Here is a 26400-nt window from a genome sequence, read left to right as displayed (position 1 = left end):
ATTTAGTTTATGGATTATGACATACAGTGGACCAAACCTGTATTCACTAAATGTTTGGATATTCTCAATTTTCCATGGAAAAATCAGTTGATGGTGATAATTTTCATGTTTTATGTATAAATACAGAACACGCCGGAAGGTATCAGGCTGTGATTTGCAATAATTCACCCACAAGCCAGGCACTCCAGATGTTGGTAGCTTTAATTTGCAATAAATAAAAAGCTAAATCAGTTATAATGGTCACAGTGCTTACTCTTCAGTGTTTTCTTTATTACCGGGAACTTTCCGCTGGCCTAGACAGGAGGGGCCCCAGCACATTCTGGGGGACCTGCTACGGCCTTCCTAGTAATAGGGTGAGTGTTCTGAAGGTCTCAGAGCCCAATCCCTCCCTTCCAGGTACTCAGGAGCACTCAGGCCCCAGGATTTCCTGCCCGCACAGCCTGCCTCTGTGAACTGTGCCGCCATTATGGAATCCTCCAGTCTAGAGATTACCCGGGTGGGAGGGGGCTATTTGGATCGAGGGGAAGAAGTGGCTGCAACTCTCCAGGTGCTGGCTGGAGGTCACGGGCACAAATACAAGGTAAAATTGAGGACAGAGAGAAGGGAGAGAGGAGAGCTGGCTTGAGGGCTCCATGTTTGAGACCAAACTCTGAAAAGTACCAGAATTCTCCACGCACACCTCGCCTTCCAGTGTATTAAGAAGATACAGTAGGGAAGGTGGGAGGAGAAAATGGATTTTATGTCAAAGGGTTGGGCTGATGAGTGTCTGGGCTTCTCTTTGTACTCAGCTCTTTCTTCCCAAGTGTTCGGGGTGGATCTCTATGTTATCTTTATGATTTTGTAGTTTACTATCAGTAACTGAGGGATAAGTCCCCGGAGTCCTCAGCTCCGTCTTCACGAAGGACCAGGCCCCTTACTTTGAGCATTGACAACTGTTCATTTTGAATGGAAAGTAAAGACATAGTAATTTAATATGTTAATTATTTCTTTGTCAGAGAGCGAACACAAGGAGAGGGAAAAGCAGGATCATGACCAGAGCCAAAGGCAGATGCTGAACTGACTGAACCACCCAGGTGCCCCAGTAATTTCATTAGTTAAAAAAGATTTTTCTTTCTTTCCGGCGGCCGCTTGTGTTCTCCTCATGGGCTGCCCCTCTGATGTCCTTATCATAGGAACGGATCACTTGGCACTCTTACAAAGTGTTTATTATTGTTGTGTCTGCATATTCTGAAAAATTTACCCAAAGTTATACATTTTTTTCCCCAGGGCTTTTCCCACTTAATGTTTTTAAGATCTGGTAATATTGCTCTTGGGATGGAGCTGATGGCTTCTAATTCCTGCACAGTGTCGGTGGAACACCTCCACCCTCTTTTACTCACCCAGTTCCCCGGGGAGGGGGGGGCAGCCGGGGGGCAGCTCTAGGACTGTGCACATTCTGTGTGATCCTTACAAGCTGAGAATTCCCTTGAGGTATTTACCCATGAATGAGGTACTGCTGACAGGGATCACGCGAAGGTATTTCATTACTAGGACTGCTGAACCCACTTTAACTCCCCGGAGCTGTCTCCCTAGGTCCGTACCTCTCCACATCTCCACCGGCACTTAGTGTTGCCTTCTGTTCAAAATGTTGCCATTCTCATGCGCTCACGTGGTCTCTCTATTGCTGTTCACCATCATTATTGACATTAGAAAGGAATTCCCAAGTGTTAGAAAATTACACTGTCCTTTCTGAGGTCATGCTGTGTGACTAATGTCTTCTCTTATATAGTCTTGTTTTCAGCAGCTACTGTCAAGCTTTCAATGTTTCTGCTATTTGCTGTACCTACGGCTGCTCTACGCCGGGTACACAGAATGCAGCTGGCTTGTGTCCGTGATGCGTGTGTAACTTACAAAGAGGGCACTGAGCTCCGAATAATCACGGTTTCTTCTCCCTGTTGTTCTTCCCTCCTTTTTTTCCTCTCTCTCTTCTCTTGTTATATTTTCCTTAAAGAAATACCTGTCTTACCATATTACAGATTCACCTTCTTAATTTTTCAATGTTTCCCTGACGTTTTACGTGTTTGTTGAGATTTGCCACCAGAAGGTTCCCAGGCATCCTTCCTCAGGGAGGAGCTGAGCTACTGTGTACAAGGAAGCAGAGTCCAGGTAAGTGACGAAAGAATTCTGAGACCATCTGCTTTACAGAGAAAATAGTCCTATGGCATTAAGGGGGGACAGATGTGTCTAGAACCTAGTCATTCAGTTCTCAGAGACATGTTAGGGCTTGGCTATAAAAGCATGAGCAGACGGATGGGTGCCAAGTAAGAACTTCAAGGTTGCATTAGCATCTTTCCACCTCATTGGAGGTGAGATAGCCCCGGCATGTTCTCCAGGAAAAGGTTTGATGTGGAGTCAGAGAACTTGATGATGCAGCCAAATTGCCCATTTATGTTCATTTATGGTCAACTCTGCTTTTTCTGTTTTTATGTCCATGCCGTGGGCTTTTAGTTTGGATAACAAATATGCATGACTGTCTTCTGGGCTCTCTGCCTTTTGTGCTACTGCTGACACAGTTGGCTTGCAAGCTGTTTCCATCCCAGAAGCAAGGCCGACTTCTGAGGAGGGGTCAGGAAAAGAGAGTTCAGCATTCTGCTAGGTCGTTAGTCAGCAACGTGGCAAGGTGGGGGAGTGGGCACAATTTTGAAACTTTGAGGACACTGGAAGGCAAGAACCCCATCTGGGGATAGTTAGGAGTTTGTGGAAGAAATATTTAAAAAAATGTGACATTGTACTGGCAGAATGAAATTTGTTCTCTGGAGGTTGATTTATGAACAAGGTTCATAAAATCTAAGTATGTGTCTCCATCTTTTTACAATGGAGGCAAACATCCCTTTCCCTGTGGCTTCTCTGCTAGGCATTCCAGAACTCCCGTGAGCAGAGCTTCATTGTAGGACAGAGCTAGAATCTTGTTCCCTATAAAGGCATGCCAAAGAGCCACACTAAGGCTACTCAAAGTGCTTTGTGTGCCAGGATTCAAAATCTCACCTGTGCTGAGCCATTCTGTCACACGGACTCATGTGGTCGGTGACCTGCAACTTCCTTATTGCTACATGGTACTTTTCCACTAATAAAGAGATTTTGCCTTTTGACCCATATAGTAACATGGAAGGGGACAGCAAAATCTAGAAAAAGAAAAGCAGGCAGGTAAGAATTATCACTTATAGATTGTACCTCTCTGGCGTAAGCATATTGTTTTGATAGTCTCAGGAAAAATCGTTTTGTCTATCACAAGCTGGGAGAAAATCGGTATCAACCTTCCGCAAATACCTGTAAAGCTCTGCTCAGCAAGGAGCACTTCTAGGAAATAAAACAAAAATAGCCCCAAGAAGCACAAAGTACAGTCAGTGTAGAATGTTCTTGAATCCGTTATCGGGAAGTCTGTGAGGTTTCTGTCATGATGACCTACAAAAGCAAAAAAAGATTTCTCTTACTGTTGCTAAATCAGAATTGCATGGGTATCTGAATGAAGGAGACAGGGTTTGCCTTACAGGGCCTGAGGGGACATGGTTTCAGGGTGCTGGGTGGGCTTCCTCCTCTGCTGGGTGGTTACTCTTCTCTGCCTCCATCTTGATACGATGCTGGAGATTGGGAAATCCCATTCTTCCTTTAGGATGAATGTGTTGATGAGGTCTTTCCTGAGGAAGGGGTAGACAGGAGGTCAAACTTGTTCCTAGAGCAGGCACTAGACCTTTACCAACAGGGCCTCCGGCAACTTGGTTCCTTTGCTTCTTGCTCTAGGTTGGCGTGGCGGTGCTGGGCCTGGACTCAGAATTCTCAAGTCCGGGATTCAAGTGTGGGTTTCTATCTCATCTGTTGTTTCGCCTTCGACCAAATGAGAATCATCATCATTACCTCCCAATGTGATGCAAGCTAATCCTACTAGTAAATCCACAAAACACTCCCTATTATTACCTTTTCACTCGGAAAGGATTATATTCTTAGCACAACACTGCTGAGCATTTCCTGTTCTAGCACCCCCTTCTTGGGGTTTTGATGGACCTGGTTTGGTGTCTGACAGCTTGGAGAACTTCTTTGTTGCTACTCCAGCAATGGTTGCTGCTTGGCATGGTTTAGAACATAGTTCCTGGTCCCCATTATCTTGGGTGTGACATTAGCTAGAAATCGGTAAGAAGGCAACAGTTTCATTAGATGAGAACTGCAATGTAGAAATATTTTGATAAAATCCTAGGTACATAGAAAGTTGGTCTTTCTTTTGATCCAGCTGGAATTGATTTCTAAAAATTTTATTTGTTTTTGAGAGAGACAGAGTTAACACAAGCAGGGGGAGGGGCAGAAGCAGACTCCATGCTGGGCAGGAAACCCCATGCAGGGCTTAAATCCCAGGACTCTGGGATCATGACCTCAGCTGAAAGCAGATGCTTAACAGATTGAGCCACCAGATGCCCTCCAGTTGGAATTTCTAAAGCATATCCATAATTCCCGAATTCAGGGGTCTTAAGTCCGGTTGACTTCCTCTAACATCCTCTGAAGCACAGCTGCTGTCGTTAACATACAGAATTCCACTACTGCTTTCCGAAAATACACTATGTCTTCTTAGATTCTCAATAGCAAGGCTCACTTTTTTAAGCAATCCATTAATATTGTGGTAACTCCTAGTGTGGATTTGGGAACATCATTCTTAGGACTATTTGATATAACTAGAAGTGGTTAGCAGCAATTAGGTTTCCTAAAATACTGACTTTCCTGCAGTTAATGAAACATTTATATGCTAACACCTGCCTCAAATTAAAGTCTGGCATGCCTTCGTCTCTGTCTATGCAGTGTGGTCCAGGACCGGCAGCAGAGCACCTGGGAGCTTGTTAGAAATGCTGAGTCACGGGCTCACCCCAGACCTAATCATCAGAATCCAGAATTTAACAAGAGGGCTGCTGGTGATTTGAATGTCCACTAACGCTCATGAATACTGTCCCAGTAGACCTTACCCACTGTTTTAAAGAGAGATGAAGAAAGCAAGAATTATTGGGTGCCCTTGTCACGGAAGAATAAGGAGAATCCACAGAATCGCTTAATCAGTAATGTGCTCATCTGTGTGGACCAGCACTAGCCAAAAGAAATAATGAGAGCTATGTGCATAGTTTTAAATGGATACACTGCTTGCTAAAAAAGTAAAAGGGACAAAATTGGTAAGACATTTAGTTTAACCAAATACATCCAAAATCAAAGGTGAAGAAGTACTGAGATATTCTGCATTGTTTTTCATGACAAACCTATGTGTCTATTACACTTGGAGCAGCATCTCAGCTTGTATGAGCTGCATGTCCAGTGGGCAGTGGCCATATGTGGCAAGTGGCCACCATATTGACGGAGCACTACAGATGAGGACATGTCCTTTCCCCCCTACTCCAGGCTGCCCTGAATTGCTCAGGAAAGGGTACAGCATCAGGCTTATCCACCTACATGCTGGAGGTGAACAGACCCAGACTCCAGGGTCCACCTCAACCCTCTAGGCTCTCAAAATGACCAGACGTTATCCTGCAGTGGTAGGATAAAATGACAATGGGACACAAAGTGTGTGTAACAAAGTATACTCTGTTGATTGATAGTTATCATTATTAAAAAGGAGGGTACAGGTTGATTCCATGATTATCGATGAGGGCTGCTTCATAGGCCTATGAGTCAAGGTCCACCGATTCTGAAAGTCTGCCTGTCCCCCTGCTTCTATGTACACACACACTTCTCCTGAATAGACACCAAGCTCATTTATGCCTGAACATGCCAGTATTTATTTCCTGAGAACATTTTCTTACATAATGAGGATGTAATGATAAGTTCATGGACTTAAAATACAATGTTCTTTTCTAGCCCACAGTCCATGTTTACATTTTGCCAGTTGCACAATGTGGGTTTTCCTTCCTTCTCATTCTCGGATTCAGTGAGGATCATATATGACATCCAAGTATATTCTTTTCTCCTGAAACCTAGAAAGTTTTCTTGGGCTTTTCTTTGGAAATAGAGGGTATGGGGGAGTAAAAAGATTTTTTTTTAATTTTCCTTGAGAGAGAACAGGCTGGTTACATATAGGCATATACCCCTCAACTTGGTTTTATGTCGTGTTTCTTGAGGACTGCCTTCAGGTTATATACTTGGAAAGGTTAGCCAAATAGTTTTTAACGAAGGTACTAGTAAGCAGCCGAAAAACAGCACCACTACAAAGACTGAAGGGATCTTCCTGCCCTTGGATCTCTTACAGGTACGACAGTTGGCTGAACTTAACAAGAAATGGACAAGCAAAGCAATGCAGGTGAGTTAGTCCTCCTTTTGGAGCTGGGAGAACAGTACAACAGCACGATCATGGTGGGACAGGGCAGGGGAAACAGGAAATCACAGCCAGTAAAGAAAGCAAGGTAAACTTTCCAAGCACAGGAAGTAGAACATGCAAAGGCAATGAAGTATCAAAGGACAAAAGTATTAAAGAACATGGTGGTTTATAGTCACTGAGGCGAAGAAGCTAGACTGTGCCCATTAAGTATTGCATGTTAAACTAAGGACTTTGAAACTGATGCTGCTGACAAACATTTGGAAGCGCAAGCATGAGATGATTGGATTCATGTTTGAGAAAATAGCTCTTGGGGGCAAGGGAACAGAAAGGCAATAGAAATCGAAGTCAGGGGTTTACTGAAACAGCTCAGGACAGACATGAAAAAGGTAAAGAGAAGAGACAGTTGGGACATTTAAAAATTAGAGGAGAGGGTCCAAGATGCTTGAGGTTAATTAATAATTAGTATTAATGGTAATGGCAGCTGCTGGACCGTGGGTCCCTACTCTTTGACAGTAGCTGAGAGATCCCATCAATCTTCAGAGCAGCTCCATGAGGCGGGTGCTATTATCAGAGTGGTAATTATAAGACATAAAACTGTTTGAGTGGATGATAACACCAGGAGTCTAGGCAGAGACTATGATGTTGCCAGCAGACCACAGAATGACCCTTTACCAGTAAGGCTTTGGAGACCGATCTGGGCTGGTGCTTGGGAGGTGTCACCTTGTTGATGTAAGAGCTGCAGTCATACTGTCTAGCAGGTGAGTAGGATAAACATTGAACAGGAACAAACACTACCATATAGTAAGGAATGCTCCAAAAAATGCCAGATGTTAAATGGGAAGAAAAATACCCTATGTGGCCATTTTTGGTGTTGCTATAATTGGCCTAGCCCAGTTTAGTCTCACGGTAATTGTGGCTTTCCAGTAGGGCCTGATTTGTAAAGGACACACAGTTTACTACTTTGAAAATAGGAGTTCTGGTTCAACACGGCAACACTGGAAGATCCTGAACTGCCCTGGACCCACAGACCCTACAACTGCATAAGGAATAATTTCCTCTGAAAAAGACCTAGAAACTAGCTGAGCACCTCCTATCTGTGAGGTAAAGAAGAAGAAAAGACCAGCATTGAAGGAGGTAAGACAGGCAGCAACACCGTCTAGCCATGTGACCCACAATCAGAAGGGAATTCAATGCACACAGCTAGGATTTCGCATCCCACATTGGGCACCCCAACTTTAAAAATCAATGTGGCTTGCTTCCAGGAGGTCCACAAGGCTATAGAAATAGTACAAAAGGGGCTCCCATGCCTGTATTCACCTACGGTCAGGTCCTAGGACGGAAGCAGACCAATCTTCAAGTGGAGGAAGAGGCTTATTTGCTTATTGGAAAGCACCACCTTCAGCCTCACTGGTTGCTGTGATCCTATGGCACCAGGATGCCCACCCCCGGGGCGGGGGAGCTTTTACATGCACCTGGCACCCCAGCCTCTGCTAGCCCAGGGAGGTTGAATTCTAGAGTCCCATAGGACTGTAAGAATCCAAGGTAGTTCTTGGCAGGTGACAACCCCCAGGGTACTGTACCGACAGATGAAAATACACCCTTTTTATGGGAAAGAGGCCTGTTTTCCATGCAGTTTTGGCCTGAGGTTTAGCGCACACACATCGAGGGGTCTCCAGAGATGTTCTCAGGGAACATAGGCCGGTCGTTGCCAGCTGAGCACTCACCCTTGGCCGTGCTCTAGCTAGTCCAAGGAGCTTGTACATGTGGCTGGTGCCTCAGTTTTTTTGCGAATGCCACTAAGGGGACACCTCCAGGTAGCCTGGCCATGGTGGCCAGCAATGCTTAGGCCCCGTAAGACAAGAGCATGAGTGGAAGTGGGGAGGTGGAGGGAGAGAGAAAGTCTTCAGCAGGCGCCACACCCAGCATGGAGTCTGAGGCAGGGCTGGTTCTCATGACCTGATCCCAAACCAAGAGTTGAACACTCAAGAAACTGAGCCACCCAGGCACCAACTTCTTCTTTTTAAAGATTTTATGTATTTGAGAGAGTGCACAAGCAGGGGGATGGGGGAGAGGGAGAAGCAGACTCCCTACAGCCCCAATGTGGGGCTTGACCCCAGGACCCCAAGATCATGACCTGAGCCAAAGGCAGATGCTTCACCAACTGAGCCACCCAGGAGGCCCTGGACACAACTGCTAACTGGGATCCTCCATGCCTGCATAATGACAGGTAATGGCACACCCTCAATGACTGAGAACCACTAAAAATAAAATCAGTTCTTAGAAAATCTCAAAGTTTTGAAGAAGAACCAAGAGCTAGGAAAAAAAAAAAAAAGGTTAAAAGATGAGGCTCATCTCCTACCCACGGCCACTTCTTCCAGAGTGGAGAGGTGGCTTTTTTATATAGCACATGAAAAGAAAAACAGATGGCAAAACCTCAGGAAAAAAAGTCCTTAATGAAATGGAGATGAGTGATGTGCCTGATAAGGAGTTCAAAATAGTGATCATACAGTAAATTCGGTAAATACCAAGCTCAGTATTGAGTTTGGTCTCCTTGAGGAGACTGGAAATATAAGAGTGTACCAAATAGGAGTCACCGAGCCAAAGAATACAAAAGTGATATGAAAATCACCCTAAAGGGATGCCATGCAGACTGAATGAAGCAGAAGAAAAAGGCAGTGAACTAAAAGACAAGGCAGTGAACACAGCCCATCAGAATATAACCAAAAAGAAGAGAAGAAACAAAAAAGTAAAAATAGCTTCAGGAACTTAGGGGACAATACAGGTAGACCAGCATTCAACATTCACATTGTAGCACTGTCGGAAGGAGAAGAGAGAAAGAGGCAGAAAACGGACTCGAAAATATTATGTCTGAAAACACCCAGAGCTTGGGGAGGAACAAGACATTCAGATCCATGAAGATCAGAGAGTTTCAAATAACTTGAACCCAAAGCGAAAAGAGAAAAATTGTGTGAAGCACTAGGAACCCAGGGGCGCCTGGGTGGCTCAGTTGGTTAAGCAGCTGCCTTTAGTTCAGGTCATGATCCCAGGGTCCTGGGATGGAGCCCTGCATTGGGCTCTCTGCTTCTCCCTCTGCTTAGCCCTGTCAATTAATAAAATCTTAAAAAAAACAATCTCCAAAAGATTATCAGATCTCTGGAAGCCACAGATGAGTGGCAGGATATCTTAAGAATCTTCAAAACCCAGAACATTTCTGACAAAGTTGTCATCAGAATTGAAGGACAGATGCATAGTGCCCAGACAAGCAAAAGCTGAAGGAGTTCATCATCACCATTTACAAGCCTATAAGAAATGTTCAAGGGACTTGTATAAGCTTAAAAGAAATGGCACTAGTGACAAGATCTATGAAAGCATAAATCTCACTATTAAAAGTAAATATATAGCAAAGGTGGTGGATCCCGTACTTCTAAAATCACAAAAGCCAGTATAAATGTTAAGACAAAATTAGTAAAAATACCTTAATAAAGGGATATATAAAATGTGAGGGGGAGAGAGAAATTCTAAGAGTTTGAGATTGTATTTAAGTCCTTACCAACTTGAAATAGACTGCACTTACAATGAGGCTTATGTACAAGTTATATTCATAACAGTAAGCATGTTGTCCCTTGAACAACATGGATTGTTTTTTGTAAAGTGGTACACTATACTAACTGTATTTTCCTTATGATTGTCCTTTAATTTTAGTAAATACAGTATGTAATACATATGTAGTATAATATATGTGTTAATCAACTATGCATAGTATTGGTAACACTTCCAGTCAGCAGTAGGCTGTGAGTAGTTAAGGTTTGGGGGAATCAAAAGTTATATCCAGACTTGGAACTGCATGAGAGCAGGGGTCAGTGTTCAAGGGTCAACTGTAGACCAACAAATGATGAACATAAAGGAATCTATGAAAACCACCCCTGAAAGTCATGAAATCACAAAGGAAGAAAACACAAGAAAAAGGAACAGAAGAACAACAAAAGAGAAAATAAATAAAATGGTATAAGTACATACATTTCTTAATTACTTGAGTATGTCTCCACTTAAATTCTTCAAAGGACACAGTGACTAGACAGAAAGAACAAGACCCATCTCTATTCTAACTATAGTACACTCCAGTTATAAAGATACACACAGACTGTAAGTGAACAGATTAAAAAGATGCTCTATGGAAAGGAAAGGAAACCTGGAGTAGCTATATTTATAACAGACCAAACAGATCCTAAGATATGTATCCAATTCTCTATACCCATTTTACAGATGACGGGATGAAAGCATAAGTTTTATGCAGCCAGTGAATAAGGGACATTCAAGATTTCAGATTTTTCTATAGCTACTTTAAACAAACAAACAAACAAAAGAAAGAAAGAAAAAAGAAATGAGTAAATATTTGCCAAGTGAAAAAAAAGGACATTACATAATGTGAAAGGGTTCAATCCAACAAGAGGAAAAATATATTGGACCCACACAGAAGCAGTTAAATATGTAAAGCAAATATTAACAAACCGAGGAGTAATAGCAATATAATAATATGAAACTGGAATACTCCTCCCTCACTGATGGATAGATCATCTACATAGAAAATCAATAAGCAATAGGGACCTTAAATTACACATTAGACAAAGTGAACTTAAAGGACGCCTATGTCACTTTCCATCCAAAAGCAATACAATACAGAACATAGGAAGGAACTCTGAAATCTTAGACCACAGAACAGATTTTAATAAGCTTACAAAGGCTGAGATCATATCTTAGTCCTCCTTTATAGTAGAAGACAAAAAACAACTATAGGAAGAAAACTGGGAAATTCACTAAAAGGGGGATGTAAAACAAGATGCTACTGAACAACCAATGGGCCAATGAAGAAATCAAACGAGAAATTAAGAAATGCCTTACTCAAAGGAAAATACAACATACCAAAACTTAGGAGATACAGAAAAACAGTTCAACGAGGGAAGTTCCTAACAATAAATGCTTATATCAAGAAACTACAAAAAGATCAACAAAACTAAGAGCGGTTCTTTGAAAAGAAATAAAACCAACAAACCTTTAGCTAGACACATTAAGAAAAAGGAGAAGTCACACATAAATCAAAAATTAAAAAAAAAAAAGGAGACCTTACGACTTATACCACAGAAATACAAAAGAGCAGAAGAGGCTGCTAGGAAAAATAAACACCAACAAACTGGACAACCTAGAAGAAACCAATTTCTAGACCCATGAAAACTTTTTTTTAAGACTGAAAAAAAGTCATGAAAAGTCATGACTTTCAAGTCATGGAAAAAAAATCTGAGCAGACCAATTACTAGAAATAGAATTTATTCAGTAATCCAAAACCTCCCAACACACCAAAGTCAAGGACATATCTTCACTGGTGAATCCTAACAAAGATTCCAAGATTATTAACATTGATCCTTCTCAACCTCTTCCACAAATTAGTATTCAGACATTTCTGAGTTTATTTTACGAAGCCAGATTTATCCTGGTACTAAAACCAGATAAGCCGACCAGAAGAAAAGAAAACACAGGTCAGTATGTCTGATGAACAGAGATATAAAAATACTCAATAAAATACTAGCTAACAGAATTCAACAATGCATTGCAAAGATCACGCACCATGATTGAGTGGGATTTATTCCAGTGATGCAAGGAGGTTTCCATATCCAAATACCAACAGGACACATCATATTAACAAAAGGAAGGGTAAAAGTCATGATCATGTCAATAGTTGCAAAAAAAAAAAAAAAAACCACCCCCAAAAAGCACCTGATAAAACTTAAGAGCCATTTATGATAAAAACTCTCAACAAAATCCCTATAGAAGAAATGTACCTCCAAGTAATAAAGGCTAAATGTGACAATACCACAGCACACATTACACCAATGGTGAAAAGCTGAAAGCTCTTCCTCTAAGATCAGGAATAAGACAAGTGCATTCTTGTCACTTGTATTCGACATAGTAAATGCCATCCTAACCAGAGCATTTAGGCAACAAATTAAAGACCTCTAAGCTGGAAAGGATTAAAACTGTCTCTATTTGCACATGACATCTAATAGCAGACTCTAAACATTACACCAAAAAACCTGTTAGAACTAACAAATTTGGTTAAGTTGAAAGATACAAACTTTACATACCAGAGTATGTTTTCTACACACAAATAATGAAATTCAGAAATAGGAATTAATAAACCAGTTCCATTTGCAATTACAGCCCAAAACCATGAAATGCCTAGGAAAAATTAACCAAGGAGGTGGAACATTTGTACTCCGAAAACCGTAAGAACCTGACACAGAAACAAATACATGGAAAGATATGTAGTGTTCCTGGATTCTACCAATTTTGTTAAAATGTCCATACTACCCAGAGCAATCTACAGATTCAATACAATTACCATCAAATTTTTTTTTTAAGATTTTGTTTATTTATTTGAGAAAAAGAGATCACAAGTAGGCAGAGAGTCAGGCAGAGACTGACAGAGAGGGGGAAGCAGGCTCCCTGCCGAGCAGAGCGCCCCATGTGGGGCTCAATCCCAGGACCCTGAGATCATGACCTGAGCCAAAGGCAGAGGCTTAACCCACTGAGCCACCAAGGCGCCCCAATTACCATCAAAATTCTAATAGCATAGTTCACAGGAATAGAGCAAACCAGTCTCAACTTTATATGGAACTACCAAAGATCCCCCAAACCAAAGCAATCTGGAGAAGAACAGAGCTTGAGGCATCACATTTCTGATTTCAAACTTGATCACAAAGCTGTATTCATCAACACACTATGGTATTGGCATAAAAACAGACACACAGATCAGTGGAAGAGAGATCCCAGGAATAAATTCATACTTTCATGGTCCATTAATTTATGATCAAGAAATCAAGAATACACAATGGAGAAACGATGGTCTCTTCAATAAATGGTATCAGGCAAACTCAGTCTTATACACCAGATACAAAAATTAACTCAAAATAGACTTGAATGTAAGACCTGAAACCATCAAATTCCTAGAAGAAAACATAGGGAGTAAACTATCTGACACTGGTCTTATTTTTTGGATTTGACACCAAAAGCAAAGGCAACGCAAAGAAAAACACACGAGCTGCAGTACAAAGGATCCGAATGGGCATTAAAAAAAATAAAGTACAGATGTCCAACAGGTACATGAAAAGATGCTCAACATCAGTCATGAGCAGGAACATGCAAATATCAAAACCACAATGAGCTATCTCCTCATACCTATTATGGAAACTATTACCAAAAAGACAAGAAATAACAAGCCTTTGGCAAGATACTGAGAAAAGGGAACCTAGTGTGCTGTTGTTTGGAGTGTAAATTGTCGTAGCCTCAAGGAAAACAGTATGGCAGTTCCTCAGAAAATTAAAATTAGAACTACCATATGATCCAACAATTCCACTTCTGTGTATTTATCCAAAAGAAATGAAAACACTAATTTGAAAAGATATATGCACCCCTATGTTTACTGCAGCATGATTTACAATAGCCAAGATATGGAAACAGCCAAATGTCCATGATGGATGAATAGATCAAGAAAATGTGTACACACACACAAAAACACTGGAGTATTATTTAGCCATAAAAAGAAAGTGATGTTGCTCTTTGCAACATAGATGGACCACTGATGGCATTAGGCTAAGTGATGTAAGAGAAAGATAACCGTATAATCTCACTTCTGTGTGAAATCTACAAAACCCCCAGCAACCACCAAGCTCATAAATATAGAGACCAGGAGCAGATCGGATGGTGGGTGGGCAAAACAGGGGAAGGGTCAAAGGTTCAAACTTCCAGTAGTAAAATAAATAAGTCACGGGAATGTAATGTATAGCATGGTGACTATAGTTAATAATACTGTCTTGTATATTTGAGAGTTGCTAAGAGAGTAGGTCTTAAAAGTTTCCAACACACCCAAAAAAAGTTTTCTAGCTACACATGGTGGGGAATGGTAACTAGACTTATTAGGGGGATCATTTCTCAACATACTCTGATACTGAATCGTGTTGCACATGACAACAGCCCCAGCTCATGAATGAAGCTGTACCTTGCCTTGAATGAAGTACGCTGGTTTGTCCCAGATTCCACCACTATGTTGTAGTGTAAACTTTCATATACCATTTAAGCTCTGCCTGGGGATTAGTACTTCTGGAGATCCTGAACAGAGAACGCTGCTTTCTTACTGGAAAATCATTTCAGCAAAATATTTCAGGCTTTGAACTCCAAGAGGGACTTTTTAACTGTTAGTTTTGTATGGCTAAGATTATAGCTACTACATCTTGATCAAAATCCAAGGTCTCTTACATTAAAGAGATCCCTGCATTAGTGTTTCTTAATAGCTCGAAGTAGCTGTATTATGTATTTTTCATTTTGAGGAACCAAACTGACGGTATTTTGCATTACGCGGATCCTACATTAGTGTTTCTGAACAGCCTGAAATAGTTGTATTATATACTTTTCATTTTGAGGAACCAAATTGAAGATATTTTGCATGTGGAAGAGGAATCATTTAAGAAAATATGAAAACCACTCATCTAGCTTAATGCTTTCTATTACTTTGGAAACATTTATTTCATCCCTTGGTTACTGGTAGCTCTATTACAATTTAAAGGCAACAATGGAAGATTTTATGGTTTATGCTTCATTGGAAGAAAAAATAGGCTGTAGATATTTGACCTCAGATAATTGTGAATCCCACTGAGTTTGCGCTATGTATTTTTAGCAACGATATGTTTTTTAACCCCAAGAAAGTGTGCGACGCCATTTATCCTGGGAGCTTTCTTTTAGGACCTATAATGTCTTTTTGTGGATTTTTAATATATACTGTATATGGTTGTATTGTATATTATATCTCTTATTAACTCTAGTGCCATCACTAATGTTTTAATATGTAACTGTATGTGCCTCAAGGGAGCAGTTTGTGTGTTTTACTGGGAAAGAGCACACAAAAAAATTCTCCCTCCTGTTCCCTTCCATTATAAATTAATATCCACTACCAAGGGACCTCTTATGATATAAAATTGTCATCCAGTGAGTGGTATGGTTGAAATTACCACGGAGGGAAGCCAAGGAGCAGCCAGAGTCTGACGAAGACGGCACCTTGTCTGCTGCACATGGAACCCCTGGCAGCTTCCTGTAATTTACGATAAATAATTTACATTGCTAATTTCAAAGTTTAATAGTCTGCATTGTATTTTCCGTCACAGTCTTCTCTTAATGGCAGTGCATTTTCTGTACGACGTAAGAGTATTCTAATAACATGGAATCATTCTGGCCAGCTCCAGAGCATTCTGCAATTGCTACAAGAGAAGATTTTAGCCACTCAGAGCGCCTGGAGGACGAACGCTTTTAAGTGGCATCACTGCCGGCCTTGCCTTTTCAGTCTGGCAGGAGAGGAGTTACAGGGAGAAGTGGGTTGATCCGTAATGACAGTGCTGTGTATTGTAGTGTGATGGTTGCCTGGCAACTCCACCTGCAGAAACGAAATACTGGACTTGTAGCCGTATTCATCCCCTCGTGCCAAGTTTTATAAGTATTTAATACCTGAAGCTCAGGAAAACACTGAAGAGAAAAAAAAAAAAGGATTTGCTCATTTGGTGACACTCTATCATGGGAGAAGGTCGCTGGGGGTCAACAAGTAGATGGTACACAACGCTGTGAATAGGCTGGCAAGTATGTGAACATCTCTTCAATGAGGCTGAGCCTCACCTCACTTCCATTCCTTACTTGTGTCTCTGCCAAGGACAGATCTCTTCAAGGGAAGAATACTTACTTTCATGTGTGAGCTTCTGCACTCAGTAGGGGCTAGGTAACATGCAAGGGAGACTGAACCCCCAGTCTTTTTTGTCTGGGGTGCAGACTCAGGTCAAACACCCAACCATTACCATGTATTCTTTGCACACGCTTTCAGAGATCAAAGCAAGCTACAGGTGATGCCCAGTGCCCAGCCTACAGCGTGTGGCTTCAGTCTGGGGCCAGGAGCTTATCACCTTGGCCTTGTGGTCCCAAAAGCTTCAACTCTCTTGCTCCTGACTCAGCTCTACTTTCAGAGTATTTACTGCTTTTGGCTTCAGTACAACTTACCTTCACCCCATCATTGATCCCCCCCTCTATTTAAATCAGGGCCATACAGAAACACAGTGAGGGAAAATTGGCTAAAAGACAGTTCATTTTACCAATGAGAAAACCACGCTTAAGGGCAGGGCAGTATCTCAAAATTCTAGAAACGTACAGGGTCATTGGGTGAAATATATTAAAGTGTGTTTTTAATGCACGGGTTAAGCACCTATATTGCTAATGATATGAAGTAACACTTTTTATCATTTCCAGGTGTTCCAGTGGCTGACATTTGGTCATTAATCTTCAATACAGACCTCATTTTAGTTGGCTGAGGAAGCTGAAAAGTACTCACTGCTTTGATCTTTGCAGGAATCATATGAATGAAAAGCCTTTTTAGTGGCCACAAAAACACTCATGATTTCCTTCAGTTGATTTTATCCTAGATCTGTACATCTGGTCATAAGGAACAAAGGGGTGAGGGAATAGAGCTGAATCAAAATGATCTATTTCCCCTGCCTCTGTCACTTGCTAAGACAGCACAATATTGTCTGCCACAGCTCAAGAGAGGGCACATGTATTAGATGCGTTCCTGAATCCACTGGCATTCAGTTGGTGAAGGTGTACTCATGTATTATAGAAAAAAGACTCCTTACAGGAATGAGACCTTATATAATTATCAGAGAAGCTAGGGAAGGAAGGATGAAGAAGTGAGAAATGAAGGACCAGAGAAAGTCACCAACCGCTTTCCAGAAGCTCTGGGGCTGTTGGGTAGGTCAGAGCTTACAGGGGAAGTTGAGGACTGGGCATGGCCAGTTACCAGCATAAGCTGGCCTGACGCCATGACAGGAAGCTGGCAAAGAGCCTCTGGAAATCTACCTCCTGCAGAAGCAACTGCTTTTCTAAGTATTCAGCCGCATGTGTGGTGGTGAGCCTGGGCCACTACAGGTCCGCAATGCTGCCATTCGTGGAAGAGCTGGCCCTAGCAAGGACAGCTGGTTTCCACTGCCCCTCTGAACTGGTTTCCATTCACCATAGGCAGCAGAGAATAATGGCTGCTTCACTTCTGTCTCCCCAACTCATTCCAGTTCTTAGCCCGGGACCATACAGGGAAGAGGATTTCGGAGCTAGACATAAAGTACTTGCTTATGAGGGAGCAGCAATCAAATAGGAAAAGGATGACAAAGTCAAAGAAGGTTAAATATTAACCCTGATAGAAAATAAAAATGAGATTGTCACACATGACATGTTTATAGGAGGAAAACCCTCCCATGGAGCAGCTCTGGGAGCAAAGTGTTCTTGGAAGAGGTAGGAAATGAGAAAACCTTCCAATAGGAGGGACAAAATAAGTTCGCCAGTGTCAGTCAGTGTTCGTCAGTGTCAGTCAGCCTTGGAAATCAAGGGAGCATAGGGGACCGTAGAGGTTCAAGTAACCAAATCATTTAATTCTGCACAAAGGAAAAGGTCCTTATGAAAACAAACCGGGACGCCTGGGTGGCTCAGTCGGTTAAGCCACTGCCTTCAGCTCAGGTCGTGATTCCAGGGTCCCGGGATCAAGTCCCACGTCGAGCTCCTTGCTCAGCAGGGAGCCTGCTTCTCTCTCTGCCTCTGCCTGCTTGTGCTCTCTCTCTCTCTGACAAATAGATAAAAAAAAAATTAAAAAAAAAATTAAAGAAAACAAACCTATGGGTGAAGATCAGAGTAACTCCTAACTCCGGAAGGAAAAGTAGTTCAAAAAACATTTGATGAGAAAAGGAAGGCGATAGAAAAAACCATGTATTTTGAGTCTTTACAGAAATCGGTTAACAACCACCACACATATAGTGGAAGTGGCAGTGTGTTGTGGTAGGCACCATGTTTCCCCTGTGTTTCAGACTTTTTTGTCTTTAAATGGTTAATGTGTCAGGTGGTGAGTTAACCCCCAGCACGTGACTCTAATCAGGCATTTTTTTTGGGGGGTGCTCAATTCAGGTCACATTTATAATTTTTAAAAAACCAGTACTTTAATTGCCAATTCAGAACAATTAATAAGCTCCAAAAATGACCCGGGAGAATAAAGCATGAGTAATAACAAGATCCAAGGCCATGAAGTGGGTCATCCTTTGAGAGTTCCTCTCTTTCAATAGCATTTCCTTTTCTGTGTCTTTAATTTCTCCTCTCATTTTACTTTTCTTCTCCTTGTGAGAAGGCCTGGATCATTACCACAATAGATCAGCCCTTTGATTCCTATTCTCCTTCAAAAAGCAGACATGATAAATGATCTGCTGCTTTCTGGCATTACTCAATTTGGTTTGTAGTTTAAATCCTGCTTACCGTTATGAGCTCAACTGTGTCCCCCCTTGCCCCCCACAAATTCACATGTTTAAGTCCTAACCCCCAATACCTCAGAATATGACTGACTGTATTTGGCTTGACAGTATTGGAGATAGGGTCTTAGAAAGGCAATTAAATTAAAATAAGGTCATTAGAGTATGCTCTAATCCAGTATGACTAGTGTCCTTAGAAGAAGAGATCAGGACACACACACACATGGCAGCCATCTATAAGGCAAGGAGAGAGGTCTCAGAAGAAACCAATTTTTCTGACACCTTGATCTTCGAATTCTAGCCTTCAGAGAAGTGAGAAGATAAACTTTGTGGTTTAAGCCACCTGTTAGGGCAGGCCGAGAACATTAACACAACTCCTACTTTTGAACTGGAAGCAATGGATATACTACAGTTAGTTAGAACCACTACATTCTGTCCTCCGACAGAAACCAAATGGATGCAAGGCTAAAGGGTCTATCATTTTTGTTCTCAAAATATAAACACTACCAGAGAGGATCTGATGGCTTTACTCCATCTAGGAACTGAGATCACTATCAGCATCAGGGTGGTATAATAAAACATTTAGCACATTGAGAACCCAAGTTTTGTGTTCGAAACTCCTTCCTCTGCAAGTTAATTCTACTTGTGCCATACAACAATTAACACTAGTTTCCTCACTTGCCAAATCTGAGTAAGAATCATCTGCTAGAGTTCCAGTTCAAGTTTTCAGTGTGGGAAGATCCTGAACTCTCCTCCCATGGACACACCAAAAAGACATATGGAATTGTTTCCTTTGGGGGACAAAACAAAACCAGCCAAACAAGTCCCATACAATGGGCGAACAACAACAAATCAAACTCATGTCGAAGCAGGTAGAAGACATTGACAAAAATCACATCTTAAACCCCACTTGCGGCATGCCGCTCATGATTGGGAGGGAGGTTAAAATGCTGAGCTTCTCCTTGAGGAGTCAAGGGTTTGGATCCCACCATAGGCACTATCACTTTTAAGATGTGCACCTGAGAACTGAGCCCTCGAAACATCTAACTTTGAGAGTCAAGAGCACTTTGGTCTTCTAGACCCACAAGAGTACAGCAAACTGAAACAGTTCCTGAAGGGCTTGTGCGTGGACTCTGCTGCCCCAGAGCATAGTGCAGAGGTCGCAGACCAGAGGCCACCACTTTCTATGACAAAGGCTTGTATATCTTAGCACATTGATCTGCTTACCTCGTATCTAGAGGCTTCCAGGAATACTTTCTGGGGACAGAGACCTGCAGGCACCATATTTCCACTCTCCCTCTGTCTTGCTCCAGATCAGCACTATCTCCCAGAAAGGAGCTTCTACCCTAGTCTGGCACCCTGATTTTGACAGCTGCAGCCCAGGGAACACTTACAGGTATTCCCTGCACTGCTGGCCAAAGAGTCTTATGTCCGTGGACTCCACAGGACTGTAACAAATGGAGAAAGAGTTAAGTGGCTCTTATTCCTACCCACAGTGAGAGGCAGCTAACAGGCTCTCTCTTTTCATGAAAGGGGCCTATTAGCTGGTCTTCCTAGTTGTGGTCTTAGAGGCAGGCTTTTAAATAAACACTCATTTCAGGGTAGACTATACTCTTCTCCAGAGACCCTAGAGGGTCTATACTCTTCCTGTTCTCTGACCACCATGTTTCAGTGTCTCCCAGTACAGGGCTCACACAGGTCTGATACCCTGGCTTTTCTGTCTTTATGTCACCCTCTGCCTTGCTCTAGGTCACTGGCATCTCCCAGAACAGAGCTTGTACACTTGTCTGGCACCCTAAAATTTGCATTTGCCATTTGGGGGATACCTTTAGATTGTCAGACTCTGGTGACTAATGGGGGTTATGCCTGCAGTTCCAAAGGACTATGTATCTTTGCATTTTTTAAAAAAAGATTTTGTCAGAGAAAGAGAAAGAAGGAGAGAGCACAAGCAGGGGGAAGAGCAGGCAGAGGAAAAAGCAGGCTCCCTGATGAGTAGGGAGCTTAACGATGTAGGACTTGATCCTAGGACCCTGAGATCATGACCTAAGTCAAAGGCAGACCCTTAACTCACTGAGCCAGTCAGACATCCCCATCTTTGCATTCTTTAAAAGATGCCTTTGAAGGTCTAGTTTTCAATCAGGTGTTGACCGAGATCCTTCCCATTAGGACACTGACAGGTCGTGGCATACCTTCACCTACTGAGGACCATGAAAAATAAAATCAGTTCCTGGGACAATCCCAAAAGTTTGAGAGACAACCAAGAGCTACGGCACGGTTAAACAATTAGGTTCATCTCCTACATGAGGCCACTCCCTCAAGACTAGGAGTAGTAGTAGTTTTATCTAGTGTATAGAAGCAAACAGAGTCAAGCAAAATGAAGAAATAGAAATAAGTTTCAAACGAAAGAACAAGACAAAACCTCAGGAAAAAAACCTTAATGAAATAAAGATAAGTCATTTACGTGTTGAAGAGTTCAAAAATAATGTTCCTAGAAATAATGTTCTAAACTAGCTTGCTGTACTTGGGTGAATAATAGGTAAACACATAGAGAACTTCAATAATGAGAAAGAAAATATAAGAGAGCACCAGATACAAGTCAATGAGCTGAAGAATAAAATAAGTGAACTGAAAAATACACTAGAGGGGTTTAACAGTAGACTAGATGAAGCAGAACAGATCAGTGAACTTGAAGAAAGGGCAGTGAAAGTCATCCAATTAGGGCAGCAGAAAGAAAACCAAAAAGATGAAGACAGCTTAAGGGACTTAGGGGACAAAATCAAGCAGACCAACATTCACATAATAAAGGTCGCAGATGGAGAAGAGAAAGAGAAAGGAGCAGAAAACTCATTTGAAGATATACTGGCTGGCAACTTTCTTAACCTGGAGCAGGAAAAGACCTCCAGAGCTAAGGAGTCCAAAGACTTTCAATTGACATGAACACAAAGAGACCCACACCAAGACACAGTATAAATAAAGCATAAAAATGTAAAGACAAGGAGAGACTTTTAAAAGCAGCAAGGGAAAATCAACTTGGTGTGTATAGGGGAACCCCCATAAGCAGACTTCCAGCAGGAACTTTGCAGGAGAGAAGGTAACATGATATATTTTAAGTGCTAAGGAACAAACAAAACAAAACAAAGCTTTCAACAAGGATATTCTACCTGGCAAAGTGGTCATTCAGAATTAAAGAAAAGATATGAATTCACCAGACAAGGAAAAGTAAAGGAATTTACCTGTAAGAAATGTTAAAGGGAATTCTTTAAGCAGAAATGGAAGCATTTTAATTAATAAGAGGAAAACATATGAAAGTGTAAATCATATGGGTACAGGTAAATATATATTAAAATTGAGAACAATATAATGTAAAAGTGGTGGGTTAATCACTTCTAAAACTAGGACAAAGGTTAAAAGACTAAAGTAGTAAAAATAGCTACTTTTTACTGGGGACAAGGGATACCCAAGAAAATTTAAACTGTGAAATCAAAAACATAAAATTAGGGTAAAAATGCAGAAACTTACAATGAGTTCAAATTTAGTTGTTAACATAAAATAGGCTATATAAATAAAATAAGTTGTTTTATGTAAGCCTCTTGGTAACCACAGAGGAAAAAAGAAAAACAACAAACCTATGGTAGATACCCAAAAGATAAAGAGAGAGGTATCTAGGAATACCATTCAGGAAAACCACCGAATCACAAGTAGGGCAAGAAGAAAGGAACAGAGTAACCACAAATCACCCAGAAAACAATAACATGGCAATAAATACATACTTATCATACTTAAATGTAAATGGACTAATTTCTCTATCAAAAGAGTAGCTGAAGAGATTTTTAAAAGCCATCTGTATGTATGCTGCCTACAAGGAATTCATTTTGTATGTAAGGAAAGACTAAAAGTAAAAGGTTGGAAAAAGATACTATATACCAATGGAAAACAGTAGAAATCTAGCTATATATAGATAAAATAGACTTTGACAAAATTTAAAATAGACAACATACATATGACAAAAGGGTCAATCAAAAAAGAAGATACAGGGGCACCTGGGTGGCTCAGTGGGTTAAAGCCGCTGCCTTCGGCTCAGGTCATGATCTCAGGATTCTGGGATCGAGCCCCACATGGGGCTCTCTGCTCAGCGGGGAGCCTGCTTCCTCCTCTCTCTCTCTCTCTCTCTCTCTGCCTGCCTCTCTGCCTACTTGTGATCTCTGTCAAATAAATAAAATCTTAAAAAAAAAGATACAACACTTGCTAATATTTACACATGCAGCACAAGGAACACCTAAATATTAGCTAACCTAAAAGGAGAAATAGACAGGAATATTAACACTGTAGGGAATTTTAATACCCCAGCTTCACCAATGAAGAGATCATCTAGACAGAAGAAAGTAAGGAAACACTGGCCTTAAATGAAAATCAGACTAGGTGAACTTAATAGACATACACAAAACATCCCACCCAAAAGCAACAGAATGCAGATTTTTCTCAAGAGTACTGAGAACATTCTCCAGGAAAGGCTGTATGTTAGGTCCAAAACAAGTGTCAGTAAATTTAGGAATTCTGAAACCACACCAAGTGTCTTTTCAAAACACAATGGCATGAAGCTAAAAAACCAACCAAACAAACAAAACAAAACAAAAAACTGCAAGAAGAAAAGTGGTATATCTCAAATAGATTGAGAAAAACAACATGCTCCTAACAATGGATCAAAAGCACAAATAAAAAAAAAATGACACAAATAAAAATGAATACTTATATACCAGAACTAATGGTATACAGCAAAACCAGATCAAAGAGGGAAGTTCATAGCAATAAATGCCTACATTAAGATAGAAAAATAATTTCAAACAACCTAAATTTACACCTCAAAAAATTAGAAAGGAAGAACAAACAAAACTCCAAATTAGTGGGAGGAAGGAAATAACAAAGATCACAGCAGATATAAATGAAATAGAAACCAAAAAGACAATAGGAAAGATCAATGAAACTAAGAATATTTTTTTGAGCAGATAAAACTGACAAACCTTATTAGCTAACCTCACCAAGAAAAAAAAGATGTCTCAATTAAAATCAGAAATAACAGAAGGGTTGTTAAAACCAAAACCACAGAAATATTAAGTATCAAAAGAGCATGAAAGACTACTAAGAACAAGTAGCAAATTGGACAACTTAAAAAAAATAGAAAATTTTTTAGAACCATAAAACTTACCAAGATGGTACTATGAAGAAATAGGAAATCCAGGGGTGCCTGGGTGGCTCAGTGGGTTAAAGCCTCTGCCTTCAGCTCAGGTCATGATTCCAGGGTCCTGGGATCAAGCCCCACTTCGGGCTCTCTGCTCAGCAAGGAGCCTATTTCCCTTCCTCTCTCTCTGCCTGCCTCTCTGCCTACATGTGATCTCTGTCAAATAAATAAATAAAATCTTAAAAAAAAAAGAAATAGGAAATCCAACAGACCAATTACTTTTTAGGAGACTGAATCAGTAACTGAAAACTTCCCAATTAAGCAATGTACAGAACCAGATGATAAGTTCTACAAAACCATCAGAGAAGGATTAATACCATTTCTTCTCAAACTCTTCCAAAAAATAGAGAATGAAGGAGCAATGCCAAACTCATTTTATGAGGCCAGCATTACCCTGACCAAAACAGAATACCACAAGAAAGAAAATAGGCCAATATCCCTAATGAACGTATGTGCAAAAGTCCTCAATAAAAATCTTAGCATACAGAATTCAATAGTATTAGAAGGATCATGCACCGCAGTTAAGTGGGATTTAATCCAGGGATACAAGGATGGTAAACATCTGCAAATCAAAGTGATACACCAAATTAACAAAATGAAGGGTGAAAATTATATGATCATCACAATGTATGCTGGAAAAACATTTGACAAAATTCGACCTCCATTCCTGATAAAAATTCTCAACAAGTTGGATATAGAAAGGAGGTACTTCAACATAATAAAGGTCATACATGGCAGACCCACAGCTAATATCATACTCAATAGTGAAAAGATGAAATCCTTACTTCTAGGATTAGAAATAAGACAAGGACACCCACTCTAACCACTCATACCCAACAAAGTACTAGAAGCCAGAACTACAAGGCAAGAAAAAGAAAAAAAAAAAAGTATCCAAATCAGAGAAAAAGAAGGGAAATGATGGCGTGATACTATATAAGAAAACCTTAAAGACTCCACTAAGAAACTGTTACAACTAATAAATGAATCAGTAAAGTTGCAGGATATAAAACTAACAAAAATCAGTTGTATTTCCATACACTAACAATGAACTTTCGAAAACAGAAATAAAATAATCCCATTTACACTGACATTAAAACCTATAAAGTACCTGGGAATCTAACCAAAGAGGTATAAGACCCTGTACACTCAAAACCATAAAACACTGATTAAAGAAACTGAAGGAAACAGAAACAAATGGTAAGACAGCCCATGTTCATGGATTAGAAAAAATTAATACTGTTAAAATGTCTATTCTATACAAAGCCACCTATAGCTTTAACTCAATCCTTATGAAAGTCCCATGGCATCTCTTAGAGAAGCAGAAAAAATAGTACTAAGCTAGTGTGTAAGTGTAAAACCCTCAAATAGCCAAAGCAACCCTGCGAAAGTAAAACGTTGCTGGAGGCATCATACTTCTTGATTTCAAACTGTATTACAAAGCTGTATTAATATTATGGTATAAGAACAAACACATAAACCAAGGGAACTGAGAGCCAAGATATGAACTCTCACATATATGGTCAACTAATATTCAACAAAGGAGTCCAGATACCCAAAGGGGAAAAGAAAGCCTCTTCAAAAAATGGTGCTGGGAGAACAGATACCTATCTGACACTTCTCACAAATATAAACTTGAAATTCATAAAGATTAAAATGTACAATCTTAAACAAAAAAACTCTTATAAAACGAGTAGAAGAAAACAGGGAAAAACCTCTTTGACATTGCCCTCAGTGATGATTTTTGGAGTTGACACCAAAAGCAAAATAAGTCAGACTACATCAAAGTAAAAAACTTAGTAACAATAAAGAAACCATCAACAAAATGAAAACACACCCTACCGATATGTGGAAATCATCTATCTGAAAAGCTATTAATATCCAAAATGTATGAAGAACTCCTCCAACTCAGAAGCCAAAAAATCAGTCCAGTTAAAAATAATGGTCAGAGCATCTGAACAGACATTTTCCCAAAGAAAACACAGACATGGGAAACAAGTATAGCAGAAGATGGTCAGCATCACTAATAATCTGGAAGATGCGAATCAAACCTGCTTCACACCCATTAGAATGACAGTTATAAAAAGGACAAGAAATATGGAGAAGGATATGGAAAAAAGGGAACCTTGTATAGTGCTCTCTGGAGTATAAATTGTTGTGGCCTCAAGAAAAACAGTATGGCAGTTCCCTAAAAAATTCAAATTAGGAACACCATAAGATACAATAATTCTGCTTTTGTGTATTTATCCAAAAAACAGAAAAATATTAACTTGAAAAGATATATCACCCCCCCCATTCAATGCAGCATATGTAAAATAGCCAAGATATGGAAGAATGTATTGGATGCCTGCTGATGGATGAATGGATTTAATAAAATGTGTTAAAGATACACAGTGGAGTATTATTCAGTCTAAAAGTGGGTTTAAAGAGAACATACCTCAATATAATAAAGACGACATATGACAAAACCACAGCAAACATCA

The 26400-nt window shown here is 40.5% G+C and overlaps 1 long non-coding RNA gene across 1 annotated transcript in view; it reads left to right on the top strand.

The window, feature by feature from the left end:
• The first annotated feature begins 1072 nt into the window (after positions 1-1072).
• LOC125101026 (uncharacterized) overlaps positions 1073-26400 on the top strand; it is a 31389-nt gene continuing 6061 nt past the window's right edge. Inside the window, exons 1-4 of the long non-coding RNA XR_007127733.1 lie at positions 1073-2145; positions 3778-3832; positions 6251-6301; positions 7247-7453. This is a non-coding gene — a long non-coding RNA (uncharacterized LOC125101026). The remainder of the gene's footprint in view (positions 2146-3777; positions 3833-6250; positions 6302-7246; positions 7454-26400) is intronic.

Source organism: Lutra lutra, chromosome 5 (genome assembly GCF_902655055.1).
Source record: "Lutra lutra chromosome 5, mLutLut1.2, whole genome shotgun sequence".
Taxonomy (NCBI): domain Eukaryota; kingdom Metazoa; phylum Chordata; class Mammalia; order Carnivora; family Mustelidae; genus Lutra; species Lutra lutra.
The sequence above is the reverse complement of the archived record's forward strand: the minus strand, read 5'-3'. Positions and strand labels throughout refer to the sequence as shown.